This window comes from Pelodiscus sinensis, chromosome 2 (genome assembly GCF_049634645.1).
Source record: "Pelodiscus sinensis isolate JC-2024 chromosome 2, ASM4963464v1, whole genome shotgun sequence".
NCBI lineage: Eukaryota > Metazoa > Chordata > Testudines > Trionychidae > Pelodiscus > Pelodiscus sinensis.
This window is the reverse complement of record NC_134712.1, coordinates 164,893,886-164,906,441: the sequence shown is the minus strand read 5'-3', so window position 1 is coordinate 164,906,441 and position 12,556 is coordinate 164,893,886. Positions and strand designations below refer to the sequence as shown.

The window sequence follows — 12,556 nt, the reverse complement described above, 5'->3', positions numbered from 1 at the left end:
CCCTCCGCAGTGCGGGGCCTCCCCCTCCGCAGTGCGGATCCCCGCGGGTCCGTCACACAAGTTAACATAGTTAAGCTCTGGAATAGGCTTCCAATGGTGATTGTGGAGTCCCCATCATTCAAAGCTTTTAAATGTTGTTGTTCGTCCATCGTATTCGAAGAGGACCTTGACATCTAACGGGTTATGGACTGTCCATGGTGTGTCCGCAAATGGCTGATAAGGCCGATACGGGCACGGAATGTTCTGCCACATGTCGGGCAGACATGTGTGGGCACCACTGTTGCAGCTTTTGCAACTCTGGCTTTACGGAGTGCTCGCTTCTCTTGTGCTATGGTTGTCCTTCTGGCTTCAGATGTTTTAAATATTAGTTGTATAAACACCTCTCAGGGATGATATAGCTTTACTAGGTCTTTCATCAGTGCAGAGGTCTGGTAGATGACTTTTGGAGGTCCCTTCCAGCCCTCCATTTCTGTTTATTCAAGGTTCCCAGCAGGCTAGTGGCAAAGCAAGAAGTGGAACCCAGGTCTTCTGAGTTCCGGATCAGTGTACAACTCCCTAGATCATGCTGCCTCCATACATGTCCATGTTAACCATAGCAATAGTAAGTCACCAGTACATTTTTCACAAGACAGCTATAATAATGATAATTTAATATAGCTTCTTTCAGACCAATAGGAGTAGAAGCATGGGATATGGAGGCAAGAAAAGATTAACCTTCAAATAGTTGTCACACAGCTCAACTGTTAAGACTATGTAAAAAGGTTTGTGTAAAATACACTATCAGGGCATTCCAATTAAGCACACAAAAGAATGCAAATCAGGCATTTTTTTAACATATCTTACCAATACAAGACCAAGTTATGCATCTTATGAGATGCAGCCATGCTGGGGAAGAGAAACACTACCAGAGCGGCTATCAGAAAATCAGAGTACCTCCCACATCCAATCTGTGCCCTTTGCCCTTCCTACTCATTAGCATACCTGCAGAGAGGGTGGTGTAATTTACTCAGGAATTAGAAAAGAAAGGGGAAATTAAAGGAAAAAGTAATTAGAGCTAAGAATGTTTATTTGGTTGAAAGGGTAAGTGGCTGTACGAGTCAGATACAAAATGGTATTTACAGGGATGCAGTAGCTGCGAGTCCAAATCTAAAATGCCTGCAGGCAGAAAAATATACTGTGACTAGCTTCTATAAGAGGAAGCTTAAAGGTGACAATTATTTCCTTAGAAAGGGCTGACTTTCCATATTTCTAAGGCTTGGAAAACTTAATCTAAAAGATCTTAAAGCTGCAGTCTTTCGTGTTGAAATAGTCATGCTTTTTTGTTTTCCTTTGATATTATCTTTCTTTAACAATGGTTGCAATGCTCTTATAGACCTCAGCTGCCTTGTATGTTTACAGTTTGCCTCTACTGCATTGTAACACCATAAAATGGTACACATTAAAAATGCATGCCTCTGAAATTATGATTACTAAACTGAGATTGTATCTTACTTTAGTGGTTTTTTTTGTTTGTTTTGTTTATAAGTCTCTGTGTCAAAAGTTTTCTGAAAGTGTGCAAACAACAATACAGACAAACATGTCAAAAATGGTTTATGATATTTGGAATCAAGAATATGTAAAATAACAATTCACAGTACCCTGATCTGAAATAAAAGAAATAAGTACAGTAGGACTTGACTAGGTAATAGTTACTCCTTAAGTTAGGGAACACTTATTCAGTCACAGGAATAGTCTCATAGTAATTTCCCAGTGAGCCATTTGTATAGTGCAATTACACTCTGTACTTATGCTTTTCTGTATTCTAGTTACCTCCGATTCCTATAACCTGAAGGTTAACTCCACGTTCATGTTACATATTGTCCTCTTGGTAATGCATGCATTTTTTAGAATCCAGGTACATGAAGAACATTGTATAGACACCATAATCACTCTGTGAGATAGTGAACGTTCCATTTATATGTACTGGTGGAATCAAATGGCATAACCATAGTGTAGCTGAAATATAATATAACTATAGTCACTGAATTATTATTGACAACCTTGCTTAATTTTCTGTGCACTTCTCATATTTTAAATAAGGGAAGAGATTTTGCTGAAAGGTTAAGAAAGTAGTTTCTATAGTGTTTGTCCGTTTTGTTTGTTTTCACGGATATTACCAGTTCCAGCAGTATTTTTGTCCTGATTCAGCAAAGCACCTAAATTCCAATTAACATCTATGGCAAGTATACCGAATATTTCTCAAACTGATAATATCTTTCAAAAGAGAGGAAAATTAATAATTTACAGTTATTTAGTTACCGTTTAGGAAAATGTACTCACAATGCTATCTCTATTGGGGGAGGGAGGGGACTAAGCTAAGTGGAATATGCCTCTTATTTGCAAACTAAAATAACACCAAATATTTTCCTATCCTGAGTAACTTTGTATGACTTTTATAGGGAAAAAAGTCCAAAATTTCAAACATGAGCACCAATGTTTAGGTTCTAAGTATGTGTGATTAAGCTTCTAATTACAGATTTAGATGCTTTACCATCTAAATTTGCGCTCAGTTTCACCTTGCATTTATATCCCTTGACATATGAGGAATTCAACGCATTCTACAGATATTAATTAAACTTCATACCACATACAGAAAACAAATCTAATCTCAATTGGGTTTCATTGTGGTTTTAGATTTTTGATATATTTTAATTTAGATAAATGCTAAGTAGCATCCTGTACTAAACCAGTGGAGTATTTTGTGTGTCTCTTTGAAGACTGCACATCTGGGAAGGATGGTAGAAATAGGGTACAAAGTGTTTGTATGTGTGTAATAAATAGGCACTTGTCCTTTAGTTGAACAGTTTGTTTCATTAAGATGGCATGACACCTTATTTTTCTATTGTGATTTATTTTCAGGGTGCCCTGAGGCATACTGATTAGACAGCTCTGAAGCAATTGGCACAGAGCATTTGTGTCAAGAGGCAACTTTATAAATGCAGATGATACGCTGAATGCCAATGACTTTTTGCATCCTGGGATGGATTCTGGGTAATATATCAGAGAACAAAAGAGTTAGCATGACACATCAGATGTGTCCCTGGCTCAGGACCAACTACATGCAGTAAAGAAAAGCCTTTTATGCCCAGGGAAATAGGACAGTTGGTATGCATAGCATGCTTAGTATACTAAAAAATCAGTAGAACATAAATAATTTGGAGTAGAAGCTCTGGAAATGGAAGACTTGCCCCAATCCCTTAGAATTGTTGTTCCAGCCCAGGTCCCTTGATTGTACATAAGCACAGGAAAACGTTCATAAAATCAGTGATTGGGTACAGAATACAAACCCTCCACTGGAGAAAAAGGGGTTGGGGACCCAGGCATTTCTCACAAACAACCCTCCTCAGTATAATATAGATATGGGGATCAGATCAGCTCTTGGAAGGATCAGCTGAAAGAACTTGCTTCAGCATTCAGATGAACAGACTCAATAGAACTTGAGCTCCAGGTAAATATGTCTTACTCTGTATAAAATTTTGTACAGGGTAAGCTCATGTTGGTCACCCTATTTCTCAAAGTAAAGAGAGAGATAGAGAGATGTGTAGCTGCTTACACACACACACGCACGCACGCACGCGTATCCTCCAGTAACAATTGTTTACACTGGGTTTATTAATAATGTTATTTTTATTACATGTAAATGGTAGGATTTAAGTGGTCATAAGAGACAGCAGACAGAACAAAGTGTTACTAAACAGAATAAAACGGAAAATGCAAACTAAGCTTAATACCCTAAAGAGACTAGGAGCTGCAGGGCGTAGCTGAGTTAGTCTGTTAGGGTACGTCTAAACTACATGCCTCTGTCGGCAGAGGCATGTAGATTTGTTTTTTTGGCAAAGGCAAATGAAGCCACGATTTAAATGATCGCAGCTTCATTTACATTTACATGGCGGCCGCGCCGAGCCGACAAACAGCTGATCAGCTGTTTGTCGGCTCGTGCGCTAATCTGGACGTTCCCCCTGTCAACATCAAAGCCCTTTGTCGGCAGCCCCGGTAAACCTCATTCCACGAGGAATAACGGGGCTGCCGACAAAGGGCTTTGATGTCGACAGGGGGAACGTCCAGACTAGCGCGCGAGCCAACAAACAGCTGATCAGCTGTTTGTCGGCTCAGTGCGGCAGCCATGTAAATGTAAATGAAGCCGCGATCATTTAAATTGCGGCTTCATTTGCCTTTGCCTATGTGTCTAATCTACATGCCTCTGCCAACAGAGGCATGTAGTCTAGACACAGCCTTACAGACAAAAACAACAAATGGTCTGGTAGCACTTTATAGACTAACAAAACATGTAGATGGTATCATGAGCTTTCATGGGCACATCCCACTTCTTCAGATGACCCACGAAAGCTCACGATACCATCTAAAGAGATTAGCTACATGGAATATCTCACTCTCAAAGTTGTTCTAATAAGCTTCTTTCACAGACTTGAAAGCCTTCCACCTTGGGATCCAGCTCTTCCCCCAGTTCGGTCTTAGATGTTTTCAGCTGTCATCTTAGTTGGAGTAGCCAGGGAGAACCGAGGACCTAGATTACCGCACTCACTACCCTTAAAAAGGTTTTCATAAAGCAGGAATCCTTTGTGTTCAGTCTCAAATTTCCTTCTCCTCTTGTGGAAATATACAGCATCCAAGATGGATCCCAGCATTAGGTGACATGGCTACATGTCTTGGTAGCCACCACCAAAGCCCATCCTCCCAGGCTCAAAGGAAAAACAAGTCTATTCACAGATCATTGTCCTGAGTTCCTTGAGTACTAGTAATGTCCCTCACTTAGCATGTATGCAGTTAACAACACAGATTTATACCTAATATATTTTTAACTTCGAATACAGGAAGGATACATGCATAGACATGGAATAATCATATTACAAGCTTTTGAACTCTATTTTACATGAAGTATTTCACACAAAGCATATTCCAGTTATGTCATATTAATAAGCATATCTCCATAAAGCATATGGGATGCCCCATCACAATCATATTCTCAGTAAGATGTACAACCTATGTTCTGAGTCATTGCAATCTCCATGTCACTTTTCTCAAGGCAAAAAAAGTTTTAATTCTTGTGTTCTGACCAAAGTCTAGCTCTGATAACTTATCTCCTATGTACAGGACAACATGTCCCCTGCAATTTTCTATTTGGTAAAGCATTCTTCTTCAATTCTTGTCATGTTTTATGATCATGCTTTTATTTAACAGTTTCTGTGATTTCCCCAGAGGTGGGTAACTGTGTCCTTGTCTCACAGCAACGTGATGAGAATTAATTAATGTTTGTAAAGTGTTTTTTAAATTTTAAGATGAAAGGTGCTTGTGACAGTTTTTAATCTGACAATAATTCCTATTACATATGGAAATAAAGTGACAAGGGAATTTAAAAAGAATAGTCCTGCCTGTTTAAATACAGACTGACCTGGTTTCAGACTGACATGTCCGTTCAGTGCAATAAATGTGCCAGACTGTGGTGATTGGGTTAGAATAAAGAATAGATGGCTCCCAGTGGGGAAGGATGCAAATAGAATCTAAGAAACAATTATTTGTGTGGGCATGTCTTCAGAAGATATTTATAAATTCTAAAAGGTGTACAGAAAAAAGATGAACTCCGATGTTGTTCATTCAAAGCAGTGAATAAAATCCTAAATTACTTTATACAAGCTAAAAGTGATCATGCTAAAATAGATGTACTGGAATACCCCATTTCTATGGAAACACATACTTTTTTGACCAGTGTATTTGTTATGAATAAGAAGTCTAAGAAAATCTGAAAATTACAGTATTGTAATAGGGTTGCTAACTCATGGGATTTTTTTCATGAGTTTTCTCATGTTTGTATGTTTGAAGCCCCACTCCTGGAGCCATGTGATTACATGAGAATCTCAGGCTTATTTTTGTTTTAAAAAGTAAATTTCTAGCCCTGAATGTTGTGAAAGAAAGCTTGAAAATGTTGATCCTGAAGACTCAAAACCCAGGCAAATAATATATTAACAATATCTCTGTTCTGTGAAACAGCTATGCTTTTAAAACCAAGTTAATCATTTTGAGGGGTGGACTCTTGAGGTTAGCAAAACAGAGAATGAGACCCGTCTGGAGACTCAATACTTGGCCTCAGACATGTTGCACAGAAAAACACAAGGGAAAAATCCCACAAGCTGAAGGGACAGCAAATGCATTATCTAGAAAGATATTATTTTGCTTCTTAGTTCCAGATTCGATAATTTTAACTATATTAAACTTTCATCATCATCATCATCGTCCTTCACGCCCACTGGTGTATAGGGCAGCAACAAAGGTCCTCCATTTCTGTCTGTCTCTGGCCAGCCTCTCAATAGCGCCCCAAGTGTAATTCATGCTCTTCATTTCTACTTCAACAGTCCGGTGCCATGTTGTTTTGGATCGTCCTTGTTTTCGCTTCCCTTCAGGGATCCAGTGCACAGCAGTCTTTGAGATGGAGCTCCTATCTTTCCTGAGCATGTGCCCAATCCATCTCCAGCATCTTTTCATGATGATGTCATCTTGTTTACACCGCGTAAGCAGGTCCTGATTAGAAATTATTCTTGGCCAAAAAATAGGGAGGATTCTCCGAAGACTTCTGTTCTGAAAAGTTGACAATTTATTGAGGTCGTACGCTGTCATCCACCAGCATTCCGATCCACATAATAGTTTTGATAAAACACAGCTCTTATAAAACTTCAGTTTGGTATGGATGCTGTATTGTGATGACTCCTATACAACATTCAGACTCATGAAGACATTTCTGGCTTACTAAATCTGCTCTGGATATCACTTCTGATGCCTCCGTCTTGCCTGATAATACTATCCAAGTATGTAAAGCTCTCTGTGATAGGTAGGTCGTGTTAAACTTTAACCTGTATTAAACTTTAACCTTTTAATTTTAACCTGATCGAAAGTGCACTGAAGTCAATGGAGGTTTTCCTTTTGACTTCAGAGGGCTTTGAATCAGAACCTGTATAGGTTTTTACAGAATTTAGGACTAGGTATGATTTTTATGCCATTTAGTTTGCTTTAATCTGCTTTTGCCTGACTATTCTAAATAAATCTTATATGACTACAAGCTTCATGGTTTTAGATTGTTTGGAACTTACTGAAACGTAAAAAAAACCCAGAAGAGGTAAGGAAAGAAAAGCATCTTGAAACTTATCTCATTTGGAATTCCCAATGCAAAGGTTGTTGACTGAGCTGTCATCTAAGATGGGTTGCAGTAAAACATTTCCCATAGATCTGAAAGCCAACAACCTTAACATCCATAGATGAGAAACAAGTTTAAGGGGGGAAAGTGACATTGCTATGCAAGTGCAAGCTATGATTTGTGTGGCTTAAAGGCATTTAAAAATTAAATTTGAGAAATCCTGAAAAATGTTACATAGATAAATTGAAGTGTAATGTTTCTGACAACAGTGCTGCAGATGTCTCACACCAATCAGTTATGCAGGCATTGCAGAATAATTCACTCTTTGTTATTGTTTGGAGATCACGCCATGCTGAGAAGGTAAAACACCCAGGGTGAAATCCTGCCTCTGTGGTGTTAGTCAGAATTTTGCCCCTGGCTTCAATAGGGACAGAATTTCAGCTCCGATTTTCAGCAGTGAAAAGGAATTTTAAAAAATCTGTTTTTTTCATAAAACATTTTCTTTTCCTTCTTCTCCTCCTTCTCCTTTTCCTCCTCCCCTGAGAAACATTTTTTGTGTCATAGTCCTGGGGTGGAGAAAAAAATGCAGGGGAGAGAGGAGAACTAACAAATGGATATGAAAGATAAATGGTAATTGAAGAATGAAAGGACATAAAATAATCCCTCTACCTTCAATACCTGCGGAACCAACTACTCAAAAATCATGTATACAAACACTGTTGACTGCATCATGTTTTCATTCACTCATAACTTTCAGTGTCCCACTTTTCACGCAGAAATTGCCAAATGTACATATTTAACACACAAAGCAAGTATTATCTGTGTGTTAAATATGATTGAAAGCAATACAACCCTTTCCACATTGCTTCCTTTTAATTCAATATCCTCATTCTTATTTACACAAGGCCTCTTTATACCCCTCTTGCAATATAAAGGGAATGTTAGCAATGGTAGGTCCCTTTAAAATTCTAAGGAATAGCACGAGTTTATAAACAGTTATAAATATCATTTAAACAGTCATTTCAACAGTTATTAAAATGTCATTTAAACAGTTATAAATGTCATTTAAAAAATCTGTAGTATTTTTCCAAACTATGGACCCTATCCTGCAAGTGTCTCTCCTGACCTCAGTGTGCATTGATTTCACTGTAGCTCTGAATAGGCACAATGGTACACATGCATAGAGTAGCTTATAGTACTGTATTGACAAGAAACAATGTCAGGAAATTAACTGAAATATTTCTAACAAAACATGTAGATGGTATCATGAGCTTTCAGAAAAACTCCGGTCATATGAAGAAGTGGGCTGTGCCCACGCAAGCTCATGATACCATCTACATGTTTTGTTAGTCTATAAATTGCTACCAGACCATTTGTTGTTTTTAAAGTTTATCCAGTACAGACTAACTCAGCTACCCCCTGAAGCTTCTGAAATATTTCTGTGTTAGATTCTATTTTCTGAGGGACAGTTTATCCTAATTTCTCATATACGGAAAGACAATCTTCACTCATTGCTATATACTGTATTTGCTTTCTACAACCAATCCTCTGTATAAGTTTTCATGAGTGATATACCCAAGTAATGGATGCCAACATACAAACCGTATCATTAAATTTATTCACCTAAATTTGGGTTATTGCAGATTATGTATTCTATCTATTTTACGACCTTTAAACCAACCTTTGTACTTTTTTATAATCTAACCACTATTCCCAGATGTGTAGATAGATGCTATTTCCTTAGCCTGTGAATTATACACTTTTAACATTCTTTAACATTTTAACTGTTTTTAAAAAATGTTAAATCTGGTGAGCACCTTTTTCGTATACATCAGAGAAAAATGGCCCACTGGAAATTTTGCTGTATATGCAGAAAACAGTGCAGTTTATTAGAAACCATTACATGATCAACCTAGAAAGCACAGCCACAGATTCTTATGTGTTCATAGTCATTATTTGTGCTTAATTTGTGCCAGAACTGAGCCTCAGTACCTCTAGGCTTGGTAGTTCATAGCACCAGCACCTCTGGGGTTATCCTATCAGTTATGAAATTTAAAAAAATTACATGTGCCCCAGGACTTAATTGCTTGATCCCTGGCATCTCATTTATTACAAATTAAGCAGTAGGTATTCTTGTGTATTTCTATATAATAATACATAAATTTCAAGTTTCAAAGAAGGAAGGAGAGGTCAATGTCTCTGGTTAAGGATTTTTCTTAAGCTGTTAGAGTTGGAGTCTGTTAAAAGAACTGGAGAAATCTAATAAAAAGCTGAAAGGTTTATTGCTTGGAGAAAAAGATGTTGAACTCCATGGAAAACATTGCCTCAATTCTGTCTGTTTTAATTTAAAGTGGTGCCCATAATTTCCTGCTTTTAGCTGATAGTTATCCTGAAACTCCATTCTTTCTTCATAAGGTAGACTGGGAACAGTGAAATACTTACATTTTAGAGACTGAGTTGTGTGTGTATCTCTGTGCAGGTAACCATTTATTTCTCTGCTGTTGTGAACTAATCAATCAGCTGTCTTCGACAGGACTTTAATGATGATGCTGAATAAAAATGGTGTCCTGTAGTTAGGCTGGCTTTGAACGTTCAAAAATCTAGTGTAAGAATTAATAAAATTGTAATGGTAAATTTGGGTTTGGGAAAGATGAAGTATTGGAAATAAAGATCTTCCCTCTACTGATAACAGAACTTAATTAAATAAAATCTGGCACCAGAAGCAGCCCTTTTGAAGATAAGAGAGGGAGTACCACATGTCAGTAAACAATATACTGTTTCTCAGATTAAGGGGAAGCATTGTAAGGTCATCTTCCTGGCCTAGAAGGGTGGTGTCTACAATAGGGATGTTAGATATTGTGTAATTGAATAGTCATGTAACCACAAATATTCAATAGTCCTCAGAGATGGGGCTGGCAGCCTGTGTACTCCTGGCCCCGCTCCTGGGGAGCCCCCTGCGACCCTGCACAGCTGCCTCTGTATCAGAGGCAGCAGCATGGGGTGCTAGGTGGGAGTGTTTAAAAACAAGCTCCCTGCGCAGACTGGCTACCAGCCTCCCCGCACTGCTACCTCTGATAGAAAGGCAGCAGCACAAGTTGGCAGCAGCCCCTGTTCCCACGGACAGAGGCAGCAGTGAAGGGGGGTTGGAGAGGGCAGGGGAGACTGCCATGAAGCAGCCTCTGTACGTGGTGGGCCCGAGCGCCCCACAGACAGAGGCTGTTCCGCGGCAGCAGTCCCTAGAGGGGAGGGCCGAGCTCCCTGTGAACAGAGGCTGCTGATAGAGGCAGTAGTGCAGTGGGGGAGGGGCAGGCAGTACCATGGAGCTGGTGCTGAGAGAACCAGCTTTTAGGTAGGAGGAAGCAGGAATGGGAGGTGGGTCCGTGGGAGCCTATACGCAGAGGGAGCTGGCTTGAAAGCTGGCACCCACACATAATAGCTCCCTTTACTCTCTGGGCAGGCGGATCCAGTGATCGTGGGGAGCCAGCTTTTAAGCCAGCTCCTCCTGGGCACCAAGTCCCACTCTCCCCTCCACTGTCTCTGGTACAGGGGCAGCAAATGGGTGGGGGGAAGGAAATGTATGCAGTTGACAAGATTAACCAATAAGCCCAGGCTTATCAGTTAATCGTGTCGTCATCTACATGATGATATCCCTCGTCTACAACATAGAACCTAGAGGGTGTATAGGAATCAAAGCAAGGGAAAATTATAGGTGAATGTGGTCATGGTCCTTCAAGGGTTTGAACTGACTGCAGAGAATCTACTAGAGAATGAAACTTTACTAATATACAAGTTGGGTCTGTAGTTCTTTGTTTTGCCCTAATGCATCAATATTACAGTGCCAGCACAACAGCTTGGCAAGTCAGCACGATAAGGGGAGTATATTGTATTCGAAAGATGGATTAATTCCATTGACTGCTAACAGAGAAAGGGTTATAGCTGATGCACTACCACTAATTAGAGAGAGATTTTCAAAGTGGCACAGGGGATTATAGCCATAATACTTTGAAAGTCCTAAAGTAATCCTCGTCCTCCCCCCGCATTTGCTTCTTTCAGAGTTCACCCTTCAGTTCCCATGGCTCTAGCATGACAGATAAGGATGAAAAAAACCCGTTAATACAGTCCTACTTGTTTTTCAATCACAAACCTTTTCAAATAAAACTTAGAGGGGAGGAGAGTATTGATCATTTGTAGGAGACCTACTCATAGGAAATTAACTTTTAAGTGTTAGACACAAGCTGAAGTTTGCACTCACAAAGACTAAGGGTACATCTAGACTATGCCGGAAAAGCTCTACCGCATCCAAGGAACATGTCTGCTTTTCTGAAAAAATATTCGGAAAATCCGACGCGTTTTTTTCGGCATCCCTGTAAACCTCATTTTATGAGGAAGAAGGGATGTTTGAAAGGAGGTTTTTTTTCCAACATTTGGCCCCGTGTAGATGGGCTAAATTTCAGAAAAGCCTCTTTCAGAAGAAAAGCGGAAAAGATACACAAATTGCACTTAGAAATTGAAAGCACAGCTGCAGCAGTGCTGCCATGGAAGCACTTTGACATGACAGAGTGGCCATGGCAGCAGCTCTCTCCCGGTGCTATAGGTAAACCACCTCCACTAGGGCAGTAGCTAACTGCTCTGGGAGTCCAGTTCTGTAGGATGGCCCATGTAATTCACTTATATCGTGCTACTGTTTCTTAGATAAATTTCATATTGTGGCTCATTTAGTTCTAAATGAGAGGGCCTGCTCCTGGAAACAGTCACACACCTGAGCAGTTGTACGGAACTCACTGGAGCTATTCATGTGACTAATATTATCCAATAAATAGGTTTTTGCAGATTGGGTTCTAATTGTGCCATTATGTGAATATATTGTATTTTCTGACCTTTTAAAAATCCTTACATATCATAATTAATTTTTTTTCTAGGGTCATGAAAGATATGAGATGATCCAAAGGGAATATGTTTATTGCATGTCTTCATTGAAATTTTGTACTGGGACACATAGGGTCTGTCTATACGGAGCCATGTAGATGAGTTTACTAGACATAGGAAAATGAAGCGTTGTTTTAAATAATCGCTGCTTCATTTACATCAAAATGGCTGTCGCGCTGTGCCGATCAGCTGTTTGGCGGCACAGCGGGGCAGTCTGGATGCTCTGCAGTCAACAATGGAAGCCTTTGTCGACCTCTCCATTATGCCTCATGGAATGAGGTTTACCGGAGTGGTTGATAAAGGCTTCCCTTGTCGACCGTGGAGCATCCAGACTGCCCCGCTGTGCCACCGAACAGCTGATCGGCACAGCACGGCAGCCATTTTGATGTAAATGAAGCGGCGATTATTTAAATCGCCACTTCAGTTTGCTATGTCCAGTAAACTCAT

At 39.6% G+C, this 12,556-nt stretch overlaps 1 protein-coding gene across 3 annotated transcripts in view; it reads left to right on the top strand.

The window, feature by feature from the left end:
• The window catches only part of HECW1 (HECT, C2 and WW domain containing E3 ubiquitin protein ligase 1), a 346,449-nt gene that overhangs the window by 167,115 nt on the left and 166,778 nt on the right, over positions 1-12,556 (top strand). The window lies entirely within an intron of this gene.